This window comes from Vombatus ursinus, unplaced genomic scaffold (assembly GCF_900497805.2).
Source record: "Vombatus ursinus unplaced genomic scaffold, bare-nosed wombat genome assembly UNPS02014811.1, whole genome shotgun sequence".
NCBI lineage: Eukaryota > Metazoa > Chordata > Mammalia > Diprotodontia > Vombatidae > Vombatus > Vombatus ursinus.
This window is the reverse complement of record NW_020954589.1, coordinates 13,239,562-13,257,159: the sequence shown is the minus strand read 5'-3', so window position 1 is coordinate 13,257,159 and position 17,598 is coordinate 13,239,562. Positions and strand designations below refer to the sequence as shown.

Here is a 17,598-nt window from a genome sequence, read left to right as displayed (position 1 = left end):
TCTTGCTATTTATTTTCACCTCTGATGAAAACGATGGCCCTGATAACAAGGATAACGTTAAGAGCAGCAGACAAGGGTAGTGGAAGGCTGGTTCTACCATCCTTACTTCATACCTCCTTCTTTAAACAACACCAAGGCCAGATGGGGCAGCTAGGTGGCTCAATGAATAGAGTGCCAACCCTTAGGTCCTTATGAGGACCTAAGATCAAATTCAGCCTCAGACACTTACAAGCTGTGAGACCCTAGGCAAGTCATTTCACCTTGTTTGCCTTAGTTCCACATCTGTAAAATGAGCTGGAGAAGGAACTAGCAAATCACTCTAGCATCTCTGCAAAGAAAACCCCAAATGGGGTCACAAAGAGTCAGACACAACAAACTGATTAACCAACAGGACAGATTAAGAAAAGGACTCTAGGGGGCAGCTAGGTGTCACAGTGGACAGAGCACCGGCCCTCAAGTCAGGAGGACCTGAGTTCAAATCCGGCCTCAAACCAAACACTTGACACTTACTAGCTGTGTGACCCTGGACAAGTCACTTAACCCCAATTGCCTAAAAAAAAAAAAAGAAAAAAAAAAGGGACTCTAAGCAATGCAAAGTAAAAGTGTCAGAACGGCTGGTATTAGAAGTTAACATTGTATCTTCTTTCTCTGCAACACAATTTGCTACTGGATAGTCTCTGGTCTTTTCCTTCACCTTCACTGGCCAAAATTCAAATTCAGCCTCAGACACTACCTAGCTCTGTGACCCCTAGGTAATTCATTTAACCTCTATCTGTCTCAGTTTCTTCAACTGTAAAATGCGGATAATAACAGCACCAACCTCACCAAGTTGTTGAGAGGATCAAATGAGATATTTGTAAAATTCTTAGCACAGTACCTGGAACACAGAGGGTACCATATAAGTGCTTATTCCATACTTCCTCTCTCTTTTTCCCTAGGACCCCACTGTTTCCCATCATGGTCCCTGAAGTGCAGGGATCATGACAGCAGGTGATTTGGAGTGAGGAACACTGAATCTGGAGGCAGAAGGCCTGGGTTTGAATCATAGGATCACTGATTCAGAACTATAAGGGACCTTAACCTCAGAAGTCATCCATATCCTTTCCCACCCCAACCCCCACCCATTTTACAGCTGAGGAAACTAAGGCCAAGAGAAGTTAAGTGACTTGCCCCGGTAATAAATGACAGAGAATGGATTTGAACCTAGGTTTTCTGAATTCAAGTTCAATGATTTCCCTTTACCACAATCCTGCCTCTGTTACTAGTTACATGACAACCTTGAGCAAATAAACATCTTAGTCTCCTGGGTCTCAGTTACCTATTCTTTAAAATTAGGGTGTTGGACTAGAGGAACTCTAGGTCCCTTTTGGAGCAGCTAGGTAGTGCCATAGTGCACAGAGTGCCAGGCCTGGAGTCAGGAAGACTCATCTTCCTGAGTTCAAAACCAGCCTCAGACACTTACTAGGTAGGTGACCCTGGGCAAGTCATTTAACTCTGTTTGCCTCAGTTTTCTCATATGTAAAGTGAGCTGGAAGAGGAAATGGAAAACCACTCTAGTATCTTTGCCAAGAAAACCCCAAGTGGGGTCATGAAGAGTTGGACCTGACTGAAACAAGTGAACAACAACAAATACTGTACAAAACACAGAGCAACTATTTCCTTCTGCATATGAAGGGGCAGGGGAAGGGAGTAAATATTTATGTAGCACCTACTATATGTCATGCATTATGCTAAGCATTTTACAAATATTATCTCATTTGGTATGAAAGAAAAAACCTAAGGACCTAAAATCTTGCCACCCCCAAGTCAACAAGGTGGCACTATAATTAATGAAATAAATATTATTTGGGAAGCATTAAAAGGGGTATGAACTGCAGAAACTGCTAAATAATCTCCTTATTACTCAGCCCTAATTAGATTAAAAGTACTAGGATAAGTGGCGGGTAGGAGTCAACTAGTATTAATTAAGCACCAACTATATATGCCAACCACTAAACTCAGTACCACAACAAAGATGATTCTAAGAATTTGGGAGGCAACTAGACAGCACAATGCATAGAGCACTGGACCTGAAGTCAGGAAGACTTCCTGAGTCAGGAAGATAAGAAGTATCTGAGTATATCTCAGATACTTAATAGCTGGGTGACCTTGGACAAGTCACTAAAACTCTTCCTGCCTCAGTTTCTTCTTCTGTAAAATGGATCTAACAATAGCATCCACCTCCTAAGGCTGTTGTGATGATCAAATAAGATAATATTTGTAAAACCCTTCAAAAACCTTAAAGTGTTATATAAACACTAGCTATTATTATTAAATGATGCAAAGAACCCAAAATGGTGTTTAAAGGATTAAAGAGAGGCAATAATAAGAGATTAAAAGCATCAGAATGCTTGATCTTAGACAAAATTGAAGGGAGATTTCAGAAGTACCTTCAAGCAAAAGATTATGATGGCCTTTTTTTCTCTTTTTAGGTTAAAGACAGAATATAGCAAATAAAGCCACATAAGGAATTTCTAGAGAAATTAATTTCCCAATATGGGAAAATTATCTTTCCTGGAAGGCTTTAAAACCAATGTCTGAAATGAAAACATGTTTTACTTCTCAAGTTCCTTTATGGACCCCATGAATTCTGTTTCTGTGATCTAAGGGATGAGCCTATAACCCTGGGACCATGTCCACAGGAAGCCATCTGATCATCCCCAGTGGCCTGACATACACTGATGATGCTTGTGCTTGATGCTGGTGTGCCAAGCCTTGCTGTCTGTTTCCTGAAATAGCTCTGAGAAGCTCTTATATTTTTCGATCTTCTGCAAACGGTTTACTTGACCTGCCTCTAACTTAAATGACTCACCCTGGTTTAATAGATGGATGGTGGCTTGTGCAAGGCAGTCATCATTCTGCAGGCAGCTGCCAATGTCTTTTCACCATACCTGCCTTATTTATTCTTTTAAAGCAACCTGAGAGCTGTTCTTTATTTGGAAAGCAGCTCATAGGGATAGGTTATCTCTTCTTGTTTGGTTGGAAGACCTGGTGGGGAGAGAGTGGCTGCTTGTTTCAGCTGGGGAGGAGATGGCTCCAACCTGCTGGTGAGGTCAGGGTGGGAATGCAGGCTGGAATGTGAACAGGAGTACTGTCAGCCAGCCAGGCCACTGAGGCTGGAGTTGTTGGGGGGTGGGAGGGTTGATGCTAGGAGGAGGGAGTGATCTATGCTTCCAGGAAACATTTCCCCTGTAGAGGTGCCAAGGGTATTTGTTTGTGTTTTCTAGCGGGACTAGATGTGCAGTTCTATGCTAAAATAAAAAGGCTATTTGGGACACGAGGAGAGGAGGTAATTTTAAAAGTTTCTATTAAACAGGGATGGTTTTAATGTGTAGCTATAGATGACTTTGATTAAAAGGCTATTTGAAATTTCCTATAATAAAAAATGTTTTCCCCCTTGTAACCAGAAATATATAATAATTTCCCTAAATCATCTAACCTTCATCTCCAGGCATTTTCTCTGGCTGTCCCTCATGCCTGGAACACTTTTCCTCCTCTGTTCTGACTACTGACCTCCCAACCAAAATCTCATCTTTTACTGGAAGCTTTCCCTGTTGTTGTTATTCAGTTATTTTAGTCATGTCTGACTTTTTGTGACCCCATTTGGGGTTTTCTTGGCAAAGATACTGGAGTGGTTTGCCATTTCTTTCTCCAGTTCATTTGACAGATGAGGAAACTGAGATAAACAGGGTGAAGTGATCTGCCCAGAGTCACATAGCTAATAAGTGTCTGAGGCTGGATTTGAACTTGGTCAGGTCTTCCTGACTGCACCCCAGTAGAGCTCTATCCACTGTATCACCTAGCTGCCCTATTAATTGTACTATCATCTCTCTGTTAATTTCCTATTTACCCTGTATGTAACTTGCTTTGTATATATTTGTTAGAATATTGTCTCCTCCATTAGATTGTAAACTCCTTGAGGGCAGGGACTGTCCTTTGATTCTTTTTTTTTTTGTATCCCAAGTGCTTAGCAGTCCCAACATTTAGTAGGTATTTAATAAATGTTTATTGATTGACTGATTGATTATTCCTCCCCTCTACCAATTCCCTAACTTCAAGTAGCCTGATAACAGATAGAGACTAACATTGGGAGAAAACACATTTGAACTCACAGATCTGCTAAGTCTAACATAACTAACTAGCTAACATATATCAAACTTCACTAATTTAGACTAACTTGTAGGAAAGTCAGTCCCAATTAGCTAAAAATCTGAAGTACATATTATTTGAAAAGAAATACAGAGAGGCAGCAATATACAGTGGAAAGAGCACTGGTATGTGGTCAGAAGAACTGGGTTCAATTCCTGCCTCTGGCACCTCCTATTTGTATGACTTGTGGCAACTTGCTTTTTAATGTCACATCACACTATGGACTTGCTGAGTTTGTGGTCCTCTAAAACCCTTAAATCTTTTTCAGATGAACTGTATGCTTTCCACATCTCATCTGCCTCCATTTCCTTACTCTAAAATGATGGGGGTAGACTGGATGAGCTCTGAGGTCCCATTCAGTTCTCAATCTATGATCCTGTAAACTGTATGTGTGAAAATATCGAGTTCCCTAATTCAGACCAAATTGGTAGCAAAGATCAGTACCAAGTAATTAAAAGTGAGGAATACAGAGCACTCAAAGAGAAATACCAAGTGGTACAGTGGATACAGGGCTGACCTTGAAGCCAGTAAGACCTGGGCTGAAGTCCTGCCTCCATCACCACCTGACTTTGTGACCTAAACCCTCAGAGGTCTAGGTAATGGAAGAAGGAGGGGAGAGGAGAGGAAAGGAGAAGAGAAGAGAGGAGAAAAAATGGGAGGAGAGGAATTGAGGGGAGAAAGAGAAGAATGGAGAGGAGAGAGGAGGAGAATAAAAAAGAAGAGAGGAGAGGAAAAGAGGAGCAGAAGAATAGAGAGGAGAAGAGAGGATAGAGAAAGAAAAGATAAGAGAAGAGGGGAGAGGTAAGAAGAGAGGAGAGGGAAAGAGACAAGAGAAGAAAGAAGAGAAAAGAGGAGAGAAAATAGGAAAAAAAGAGAAGAAAAGAAAAGCTTCCAACCTGCCTTGGTAAAGGAAGCCCTTCACTACAGGAGCTCCCTACGTCAATGATATCACAAGCCCAGTCCCCATCCCTATTTCAGGTAAAAAACTAACAAACTAAGCATAGAAACACTGTTAGAAATTCTATCAAGCAGAAGTCTTTCAAACTGACATTCATGAACAGATAAGAATGAAATTGTTAGAAAGGAAACAGAAGATGCTTGCATTGGTTTCTAGTCTAATGCTCCAGGAATCTGTGCTATTTAACACTTTTGTCAATGAAATGCATAGATGGCCATGCTACATTAAATTTGCAGATGACACAAAGCTTGGAGGGATAGCAAACATGCTAGATATCAGTTGAGATTAAAAAAATTATTAATAGGTTAAAATATTGTGCTGCAACTAGTTAGATGAAATTTAATAGAGATCAATGTAAAATCTTCTACTTGGGCTTAAGTAATCAATTACACAAACAGAAGATAGAAAAGGCAGGGAATTCATCTGCAAAAGATCTAGGGGGGAATAGGAGTTAGGGGAATACAAAATCAAAAAGTCAACAGTGTGCTATGACAGCCAGAATCTAATGATGCAATCTTAGACTGAACTGAGAGACAGAATGTCAATCAACCAACAAGCATTTATTTAGCACCCACTATGTGCCAGGTACTGTCCTGAACTAGTGATGACTGCACAGTTGTTATCCACCCTGGTTAGACTATAACTGGAGTATTTGATTCAATCTGGACACCACATCTTAGAAATGGCACTCATAATAATAATGCCTAGCATGTATACAAGACTTTAAGGTTTGCAAGGCATTCTGCATATGTTAATTCATTTGATCCTCACAATAACACTGTGAGAAAAGCACTACCTTCTATACTGTGCAGTTGGTTTGAAAAAAAAATCTATGTGTATTGATTACATTTTATTCTGTTGCATATTATTCATCCATTTGTTTCCTGGCAGGAGTGGATCTAAATTAGTCTTAACAACTTAATAATAGCTAGCATTTATATACGAATTTTAGGTTTGCAATTTTTTTGTTGTTGTTTAGTCATTTCAGTTGCGTCCAACTCTCTGTGACCCCATTTTTTGGGAGGGGTGTTGGCAGAGATACTGGAATGGTTCCCCATTTCCTTCTCTAGTTCACTTTACAGGTGAGGAAACTGAGGCAAACAGGGTTAAGCCTTGCCCCGGGTCACATAACTAGTAGGTATCTGAGGCCGTATTTGAACTCATGAAGATGAATGTTGCTGATTCCAAGTCCAGTGCTCTATCCATTATGCCACCTAGCTGCCTCTAGGCTTATAATGCACTTTACAAATATTATGTCATTTGATCCCTATAAGCACCCTGTGAAATCGGTGCTATTATCATCCCCATTTTACAGATGAGGAAACTGAGGCAGACAGAGGTCAAGTGATTTGTCCAGGGTCTAACACAGCTAGTAAGTGTCTGATGCTGGATTTGAACTCATGTCTTTCTGACTCTAAGTTCTGAGCTTTATCCATGGTTCCACCTAGCTTCCTCTTACTAGAGGCATGAGCCAATGCAGTGAGGATGATGATCATGTTAAGTGAGGAGTAATTGAAGAAACTTGACAGGAGGTTTAGCTTGGAGAAAAGAAGACTAGGTGGCAGGGGGAGAAGTAATAGAAAGATAGCTGTCCTCAGTTATAGCTAGTAGCATTTAGATAGCACTTTAAGACTTGCAAAGTGCTACACATATTACCTTGTCTGATAATTTTAAATAATTTAAATGTCATTTATGAGAAATATTAGCCTCATTATGCTTGGTCCCAGAAGACAGAATGAAGAATGATGGGTCAAAGATAAGATTTCCAAAAGTGGAATGGGCTACTTTGGAAGGTAGTGGGATCTGTGTCACTATCAGTCTTCAACTGAAGACTGGATGCTCACTTGTCAGGCATGTTGTATAAGAAACTGTTGTTCACATACAGGTCTTGTGAAATGACCCATGAGGTCTCTTCCATCTCTACGATTCTAGGAATGGTATGTTCATACATAATGGTTAGCTATGAATTCTAGGAACCCAAGAAAAGAAAACCACAGAGTGGCTCCTTTTTATAAGGCTGCTTCTCTCCACCATTCCACTGTCTCTTAAGAAATGCCATGCTAGGGGCAGCTAGGTGGTGGAGTGGATAGAGCACCAGCCCTGAAGTCAGGAGGACCTGAGTTCAAATCTGGCCTCAGACTAAATACTTGACACTTACTAGCTGTGTTACCCTGGGCAAGTCACTTAACCCCAACTGACTAAAAAAAAAAACAAAAGGAAGAAAGAAAGAAAAGAAATGCCATGCTGGCTGGGTAGAGTGGTACATACCTGAAATCTCTGCTATGAGGCTGAGGCAGGTAGATCTCTTGAGTTTGGGAGTTTTGAGCTGCAGTGGACTAAGTTGATCAGATGTCCACACTAAGGTTGGTATTAATATAGTGAGCCCCCAGAAGTGGGCAGCCAGCCAACTGACTAAAGAAGGATGAACCAGCCCAAGGTGGAAAAGGAGCAAGTCAAAGCTCCTATACCAGTCAAGGTGGGACCAACCATGAACCTAAGAGAAATTAGGAGACTCAGTCTTTTTTTTTTTTTTAAGGAGCTAGTCTCCTACATTAATAGTCAGTTTAGTTGTGTTCTATTTCTGCTAGAGGTACAAAGTGACATTATTAGATAGGGCATGGATTTTGTGTGTGTGTGTGTGTGTGTGTGTGTATGTGTGTGTGTATGATATCAAACACAAAATGTTAAGACCACACAAAAATTCCTTAATAACCTGAATCTATAATCCTATGACTTACTGAAACCCTTCTTAAAGAGGCAGGGTAGTATAGTGGTTAGAGAGTTGGCCTCAGAGCCACAAGGACCTGCATTCAAGTCTCATCTTTGACATATACTCACTGTGTGACCCTGGGCAAATCACTTAACCTCTCAGTGCTCTAGGCAACTCTCTGAGACTATAAACTACAGGAAGGTGCCACTTTGTATTGGTAGAGAGAGTTCTCTGGTCAATGAGTTCCCTAAACTAACGAAATCACAGGTCCAGTCCCTATTTTAAAACTATTCAAATTTTGTTGTTGTTCAATTGTTTCAGTTGTGTCCAGTTCTCCATGATCCCCTTTGAGGTTTTCTTGGCAAAGATACTGGAGTGGTTTGCTATTTCCTTCTCCAGCTAATTTTTTTTTAAACAAATGACAAACACAGCTAGTAAGCGTCTGAGGCCAGATTTGAACTCAGGAAGAGGGGTCTTCCTGACTTCAGGCCTAGCACTCTATCCACTTCTCCACCTAATTGTGCTATTCATATTTTTAGTTCATACCAACTCAGAGCCCAGCCCTACTCCCTGTGTAAATCAATACTTCCCCCTTTTGTCCTAAATCTGCTTATTTCAAGTTTCAAGGGGCTGGCCCCCTATTGAGTATCCCAGGATCTAGTGAACAAATCTGTGCTTCGTGAATTTATAAAATGTGATAATATCTCTCCTCATACTTGATCTTTCTAGCCTATAGGATCCTATTTTTAAGTCTATCCTCAAATGAAAGTGCCTTTAATCAGCTTAGTTGCCCTTCTGTAATATGTCTTTCTTGGGTCTAGAACTAGAAATACATGTAATATTTTAATAATGCTAACAAAGAATTTTTCCAAACTTCTCTAACTCCAGTTGTTCTAGAACAAAGTCCAGGCAGGGGATGAGAAAGGGTAGAATAGTCATGAAGCCCAGCTCTACAGAAAGAATGACCAAAGGATTATAGATCTGGAGCTGGAATGGTACCAATGAGGAAACTGGTGGTGTCAGAGGTGGGATTTGAATTCAAGCTCTCTAATTCCAGGGATGAGAAATAATGGTCAAACTGAGACTGGAGAGATCAGTAACACAGAGTATCACCAGTTACTCCTAAAGGTTAAGCCTTCGTCTTTGGATGAAAATGATTAGGGGACATGGGAGTGCCCAGTTTAGCATTAGACATTGTATAAAGCAGAGAGAGTCCTGGCAGGAGCTTTAAGAAATCAGTTTACCTGACAAACAGCTCTGAGATGCAGGACATACCTTAAGTACAAGAAAGTACTTTCCTGGTACCCCTCCCCCACCTTCCCTTTGCCTATCCTATTTCTTTACCACATTCCTTTCCTTCTTGAGGGTCAAGGCTTCTGGTCAAGATCCAGAGAGAAGAGGGAATTATAGGTTGGAAACAAATCAGGAACTTTTTATTCTTCCAAGGCATTATCGGGTGCATTTTGGTATTCCTAAAAATTCAGAAATGAACTTTGCCCCCAGAAGCATCAAAACTGGACTGGCTTTCCAGCAATACTTGGTCTTTTAGGACACCTTTATCTGGCACCCCATTTTTTTCTTGTGTTATTTACAATTAGAGAGTCAGTGTGGCGTGATGAATAGAAAACCAGACTCAAAACCAAGAAGACCTGGTTTCATGTCCTGCCTCAGATAGCACTTACAGTGTGATCCTGGGCAAGTCCCTTAACTTTTACATGCCCTAGGCAACTCTTTAAGACTATAAATTGTAATGAAATTGCCAAGTGATTCCCCATGGGTAGAGGGAAATCAGGGGTCCAGTCCCTATCCCTCTTTACAATTCATTTTTCGTGTGAATAAAGTAACTATAGTAGTTTTACATAACTTGGGGCTAATAAAAGTTTGTTCTCATAAGCAGGTTAACCATTCTTCCCCACAGTCTTATTTATGCTGCTAATTTGTCAAATCCCTTTCTATTTTACACAGCAAAGGTATAACTGAGCCTAGGCAATCTCAGAACAGCAAATTCTAAAATACTTGAGATCTTCTATTAGTGAGATTTTTGCTGTAAAGCAGGGTTAGGCCTGCTAACCTGAAAATACCAAGTTTTCAAAGAAAAAAAAAGGCTGGCTTTAAAAGAAAACTACCTCCAGAAGTCTTATCTTTTGTATTCCAAACTAGGGGAGAAATGATATAAGCCAGTAAGGTTGGGGGGGGGGGGGTCGAGGGAGGATGATCTAGGGGGAGAAGCGAGCGGACTGGGAAGCCTGCAGTGCCCCCATACATAGTTTGGTTTCTTCATGAGCCGCCCAAGACTCATCCCTGTGTACAATCTTTCTTATGAACCCAAGGAAACGACAAAAGGCATTTTACAAATGCACACTGAACACCACAGTGACTGTGCTCTCATCATTTCTCTAAAGGCAAGCTAGAAGCTTACGATCAAGTTTCACCGTACATAAGCTATATTTGTCTTAGATTTCGTATTTGGAGGATCTCTGTGCGTACCTACGCGCACGGGTCGGGGTCTCGCCTTCTTGTGGCTATACAGAAGATGGTTCGATGTATTTACCAGCATCTTTGCTGATAAAGAAATGGAGACTATGTGCCTCTGTGTAGCCCCAGACCTACATGGCAGCTCGGGTTTCCGCTTCTGCCCCGTCCCATTTTCTTTCTTTCTTTCTTTCTTTTTTTTTTTTAGCGGAATCGCACAGAAAGACTCCAGTATTCGAGCGAGCGCACAATAGGAAACTTAGACTCCTGCCCGGCCCCCCAGCTCCTGTCCGCTCCCCCGCCATCCACAGCCCTCCAATGCAACCCATACGATGACTTACTTTTCACTGCTGTGTTCCTGGCAGCTCAGTCATTCTGGACACTGGGAATCCGCCCTTTAAAGGAGGCAAAGGTTGCGCCCCGGCGCAGCGCCCGAGTCCCCACTGTTTTTGCTGCAGTGGCCACACTCCCCGCCCCTAGCTTAAAGCCAGACAGGCTGAGTCACATACATGTGTCAAATTAAAAGTCCTCACAAGCTAAGAATGCTGGGAAGGACTTTTGTTTACAACTTGAAATCTCCCAGAGGGAAGATATACACAGCTCTATGGTCTATCCCTCCCTCATGGGTCAACTAATTCCTAGAGCTCTGAAACCGACACTTTTCAAGCCGTTGTTTGATGAGAAATCCTTGCCTTCTCCACTGCCCTCTACTTCCCTCCACATACTACACTGGTGTATTGGCTGCGCCTCTACAGAGCACTCCCATCTTCCGTCTTCCTGCCTTTGCACCCGGCTGACCCCATGTCTGGAATGCTCTCCTTCCTACCCTCTACCTCTTGGTTTCTCTGGCTTCCTTCAAAACGCAGCTCAATTCTCATCTTTTGTAGGCCTTTCTCTCTCCCCCAGCTGCTAGTGACTTCCCTTTCAGATAACCTCCAGTCTACTGTGCATATACCTTGTATGTACTAGTTATTTATCTCGTCTATTAGAATGTGAGCCTTCTGAGGAGTGGAACTGTTTTTACCCTTTTTTGGCTAAGTTCCTGGCACTTAGTAATCGATTAATAAATGTCTTTTTTAAATTGAATTTTATTTTTCAATTAATAGAAATCTTAAATTAAATTTAAATCTAAATGCTTTTAGATAGATGAATAAGTTGATGGATTGATTTTCCATTAATTGCATAATAATGTTCAATTTAACTTTCTCCTGATCTCATAAATGTAAGTAAAATTTGAAAGTTGAGTCATATTGCTGTTGTAGAATGTCATTCATTTTCAAGCTATATCCTTTAAGTGAAAAAAATTAAAATGTTTTAAACTACAAACAAGTGTATAAATTAAAATCCCAACAGCTCTATCATCAATAGAGATCATGCAAAAGAAAGGAGCCCTTCTATTCCATTCAAAACTTAATGTCATACAAAATGTAAGATCATACAACAGTAGAACTGGAGTTTTCAGCTTTTTCACTGAGTCAATTCAAAATGCAATGCAATTAATCTGACCAATTTTTAAAATCACCTATTTAAAAATCACCTAAAACCCAAGTCAAAGGCTTTCAGATCAATTTAATAGCCAATATGGACACTATCTACATTTCTTCCAGTAACAGTGGAATAATCATTTAAGGTTGAATATATCTTTCAGCATAAAGATTTACAAAAATAATAATTATTATAAGTCATAATGAATAATAATAATGATGATAGCTAGTATTTGTACACCTCTATAGGACTTGCAAAATGCTTTACGAGTATTTTCTCATTTGACCCTCTAATTAACCCTGGGAGGTAGATGTTATTGTATTTCCATTTTACAGATGAGGAAATTGAGGCTGAGAAAGTCTAAGTGACTTGCCTCAGGTCACAGAGCTAATAAGCATCTGAGGCTGACTTTAAACTTAGGACTTCTTGACTCAAGGTCTAGCTCTATCCACTGTGGTCGCTAAGCTGCTTCTGTAGTCAGAGGGTGGGTTGTGGTTTCATATCCCACCTCTGATGCATACTGACTATGGGACCTTGGGAAAGTCAATTTGCCTTCATAGAGCTCTAGGTCACTCTATTCACCTCAAGACAGAAACCCCCCCAAAATTAAAAAAAAAAATTTAATTTGTATGAATTAAAGAAAAATCATAGTGTTCTTAGTATCAAATTTAAAAATAAAACACACTTCTCTCTCTCTCTAAATATGTGTGTGTGTGTGCGTGTGTGTGCGTGCGCGCACTTGTAGCAGGAGTGTGAACTCTTTTGACAGTGGAAAGTTTGCAAAGATAAAGCTTGTCAAGGTGGATTCTATCCAATTGAGAGTTCCTGTGTAAATTGATAACACGTTTATCTCTCACTGCTTACATTATCAATCTACAAACTGCCTTTTCTTATCCCTCATTCAGTATGCATAGGTCAAAATAGCTCACATCCCTACAACCACAGAGTTCTAACCTTTTAATTTGTTTAATTCTTAGATATGATAATGAGAAGAGAGCCCGCCGTAAATAGAGAGTAAGTAATGGAGTCTGGAAGACCCAAGTTCAAGTTCTATTTCTAAAGCATACTGGCTTTGTGTCCCTTGGAAAGTCACCTAACCTATCAGTGCCCCAGGCAATGTTTGAAGACTAAGTTTTAAAAAAGGTTCCAGTCTGTACTTATAGAGGATACATTTTCTTATCCAGCAGTTCACTGAACCAGATTCCATTCTAATGAAAATAATGATAACTTTTAAAAATTGAAACAATTGAAATTCTTATCCAAAACATGTAATTGGACAAAATAGTTTCTGATAATTTCTTTTATTTCTTCTTCAATTTTTAGTTCTCCTTTTTCATTTTTATACAATTTGTATTTTAAAAATCATATTAGCTGTTTATATTAGGTGTATTTGGTTTTTTTAAAAGCTCAGTTTCAATGATTAATTCATTAGTCTTTTTGCTTTTAGTTTTGTTCATCTCTTCATTAATTTTCCAAATGCCTACCTTGTTACATAGTTGCAGATTTTAGATTTATTGTTGTTCAAGTTTTTGAAATTTCATGCCCAATTCATTGATTTGTTTTTTCTCTTTTGTAGATGAAATCATTTAGAAATATAAAATTTCCCCTCAGAACTGCTTTAGCTATGTCTCACAAGTATGGGTATGTTGTCTCATTATTGTTATTTCTTAATAAAATTTTCTATTGTTTCCATGATTTGTTCTTTGACCCACCAGTTCTTTAGAATTATGTTATTTAGTCTTGAATCATTTTAATTCTCTCTTCAAGGGTCCTTTATTCAGTATAATTTTTATTGCATTGTGATCAGTAAATGATGTGCTTAATGTTTCTGCTTTTCTACATTTTTGGTGAGATTTTTATACCTTAGTACAAGGTCAATGTCAGGAAAGATACCACATGCAGTATGTAAATACCTTTCTATTCCCATTCAATAATTGTTAGATTTTTATCATCTCTATTTTTTAAAGTTCTATTCAGGTCCTTAACATACTTCTTGTTTATTTTTTGTTTGAATTTCTCTAGGTCTAAAAAGGAAATGTTAAATTTCTCCACTAGTGCACACTAGTTTTAGTGTGCTCTCTCTCTCTCTTCATTATCCTATATGTATTTATCTATTTGCATGTTGTATCCCCAGAATAGAATCTATGCTTCTTAACAGTAGGGACTTTTTTTGGTTTGTCTTGGTAGTCTCAGAATCTAGTACAATGCTTTTCACACAGCAAGCACTTAATAAATACTTGCTGATCAGATTGATTTGGATTAGAAGCTACCAGATGGCCTGCATCTTGTCCTAGGGACAAAAATCCCCAGCTCTGATACACCTCCCTTTTGTTATCAAAGTTAGTTATTTCTGTTGTTTTATGTTTCAAGAAATCTTTGTGATCATTACATATGTATGAAACACGTTACTGAAAGAGAATCTTTAATCAATGTTTTTTTAATATGGTTAACAAACAATAAAAATGGTAGGATCTTATATTCTCTATGCCTTTCAATTATGTAATTGTAAAGATATGATCTGCATTAGAATATCCTTTTCAATAGCCTATTACCTTCTTACATTTTAATTGAAAATGTCATATATACATATGCTTACATATACATATGTTTGTATAATTTTGAAAAAAGAGTTTATAAAGATGAGAAATTAGACACATGGGCTAGCAGTTTTTGATCTCGCAATCACCTGTTCTTGATGTTAGAATCCAAGTATGGTGGCTCTACTTTCACCGATAGAGAAAACAATTGTTAATATAAATATTCACAGATCTTTTCCATTTTTCATTTCTTTGCTGTCCTCCTTCCAGTTTCATACTGTTGGAATGACCTAACTCAATTCAATCTTATATTAAGCTTTTGGTAACATTTTTTATCCTCCATATTTTGCTGTCCTCCTATATGCCCACCTTTGCATTGAAGTCACTACTATTAAAATATATGTTGATTTGGTTCTAGAGATCTTATTAAGTACTTTAAGAACTTCTTTGTTTTCTGATCCTCTGTGACAGATGTTGGTAAGTAAGCTATAATTGTCTTCATAGTGATCTTTTTGCTACAATGTAAAAAATACAAGTAACCCATGAAATGATGTTTCCAGTTGCTTTGGGACAGACAGTAACAGCAACAAGGACAACAACAACAAGCTTCTTTGTCTCTCCAAGAAGAATCTATAAGTCATTTTTTCACTTAACTACAATTTGTTTATATCTTCCAGGTTAATTTAGGGCAAGAATGTCAATATTGATATGTTTGAATCCCTCAGGTTCTACAACCCTTCTGCTGGAGGCTGAAACCTAAACACCCCACTTCCCTAATCCTCTGCTCCAAAAAAGAGTCCGTCTCCCCACCCCTTCTCTTAATTCCTCCTGACACCCTTATCTCTCTCAGTAGCAGACCTGTCTTCTCTCTCATACTGCCCGTACATAAAGGTGCTTAAAATTTTCTAAAGGCACAGCATGCTATGAGGTGAAGCTTCTTATCATGGAGAAATAAATCCCCTATAAGTGCCACTTTTAATAAACTGGGATAGGTTTCACCTGGGCTTTCTCTAGCTAACCCCACAGGAGGGTTTGCCAAGACTCTTAGAAATTATGTACTTAAGCAACAAAATTATCCTCCAAGTGTTACATTGAATATGTTCATTAAATACAAAAGTTGATTGACTCTTTTTCTATCTTTTCTGCTTTGTTTCTTTTTGTTTGTTTTTGTTTTTTCAGACTCAGTCAGCTCACTGATTATTAGACAAGGGTCTTAATTTAGGGTACCAACAGTAAATGTTTATAAATCCTCTACAAATGGAGTGATTCATAGCATCCTCTACTTCCTTTTCTACCACTCCGTCACCAGCAGATGGAGGCTACAAAGAACTGAAGGTCATCTTTAACTTTTCTTTGCTTCATGGATTTGCCTTTGCCAAAGAATTAATCACCAAGAGGCCAATCTATTGGTAGCAAGCTTCTCTACATTTTTGCTAGTTTTGTTCTCCAGAAAGCAAACAGAGTCTGGTACCCGGGTTGTACACAAAACCTTTCTAACATGGTAGAATATAACAGAAGTTGTGCTTCGCAGGCAAAGCCTTCAAGAACACAGAGTCATATATATCCATGGCATGATGAAGCATTGGATTGGGACTTTCGAGAAGGTATGCATCATTGCATTCCAAGTGTGAATCCCACTTTGTTGAAATGAATAGCTTAAAAAACATTGCTGTATCTAATTGTTAACACTTTTTAATTTAAATTTGATGTTCACTTATGATATTTTTATAAGTCTAGATCTAGAACATCAATGTAAGAAATTCCTAGTGTGGAAATTCTCTCCCTGGGATAAAAATTGGCAAGTTCTCTGGAACTTTGTCTTTGAAAGTTGCCTGGGGGCACTGAGAGGTCACGTAACTTGATATGGGTCACATTGTGACGATGTCTTCCTTATTTTAAAAAAGTCCTACTGGTGCTCTATCAATTAGGCCATACCGCCACTCTTTCATGAATGATATTGACCTGAAATTTCCCTTTCTTTGCCTTACCTATGCTAGGTTCCAAGATCAAAAATCATAACTATTTTACAAAAAGAATTTGGTAGCATGTTGTCTTTTTGTATGCTATTCTATGGCCCAATACCAAAGCTATGGGAACACATGGACTTGGTTCAATCTTGAAAAGGGTGGTCTTCTTAATAATCATATACCTTTCACTGATATTTCCAACCAGAGTTTTCCTTGGAAACATTAGAATTTGACTTGGAAGGAAAAGAGTCCTTAGCTCTTATGTTAGCCCTCAAACCAAAAAAAAATATTGTATAGAGACTAGATTTTATTTCCCCTGGTAGAAAACATGTAGGACTTGACTCTAAGTCCATAAATAGTCAAAACACTTCTTACCTCTTCAAATGAAACTTTATTTCCCAGAAACTTTGTATAGTCCTCAAGAACTACTCTGGATTTCAGGAATCTGGAAAGGAAAAGCTCTTGGTGTTTCCAAAGATTAAGCAACCTCTTTCATTCATTCAATAAATGTTTATTAAACACTTTCTATATGCCAAGCAAAAGACAATTCTTGCCCTCAAGGACCTTACAATCCAATGGAGGAGACAACATGCAAACAAATACATGCAAAGCAAGCTATATACAGGATAAATAGGAAATAATTAACAGAAGGAAAACACTGGATGTAAGAAAGATGAGGGAAGAAAGGTAAGATTTTAGCTGAGACTTAAAGAAAACCAGGGAGATTGGTAGTCAGAGTGGAAGAACTGAGAATGGAGAGTATTCAAGGTATGGAGGACAACTAAAGAAAATGCCCAGAGTCAAAAGATAGAAAACTGTTTTCATTCTGAACCCTTAAATGTTATACCCCTAGACTAGGAATATTTGAAGAGGCAGATAGACACAATTCTAGAAATAAAAGAAAATGAGTGAGGGAAGGAACAAGCATTTGGACAAAACTCTTTGCCTGCTCCCCTCAAGGTGGATATCACAATATCCCTTAGAGAGAGGTGGGTAAAATTCTAGAGATATCAATTCATGCCATCTGTGGACTGAATCTATATATTTAGACAAACTCTATAGACACACATATCTTACATATGGGTCTGCACATCTTACATATAGTACTACTTTGGGCTTATCCTCCAACCCCCAATTAGAATTTCAATCCTTTTCTTCCTCCATACACATGCCTGGGATATATTTAGCCCAAAATCAGACATAGTACTGAGAAAGGACAAGGGCTCTGCTTTGCTATCCAAGTAATTTTATAAAGCTAAGATCTGACCATCCCCTTTTTCT

At 38.8% G+C, this 17,598-nt stretch overlaps 1 protein-coding gene across 1 annotated transcript in view; it reads right to left on the bottom strand.

The window, feature by feature from the left end:
- Positions 1 to 10,789, bottom strand: part of KCTD20 (potassium channel tetramerization domain containing 20) — a 65,764-nt gene extending 54,975 nt beyond the window's left edge. The window contains exon 1 of the mRNA XM_027876623.1: positions 10,670 to 10,789. The gene's annotated coding sequence lies outside the window, so the exon portion shown is untranslated. The remainder of the gene's footprint in view (positions 1 to 10,669) is intronic.
- Between the last annotated feature and the right edge of the window lie 6,809 nt (positions 10,790 to 17,598).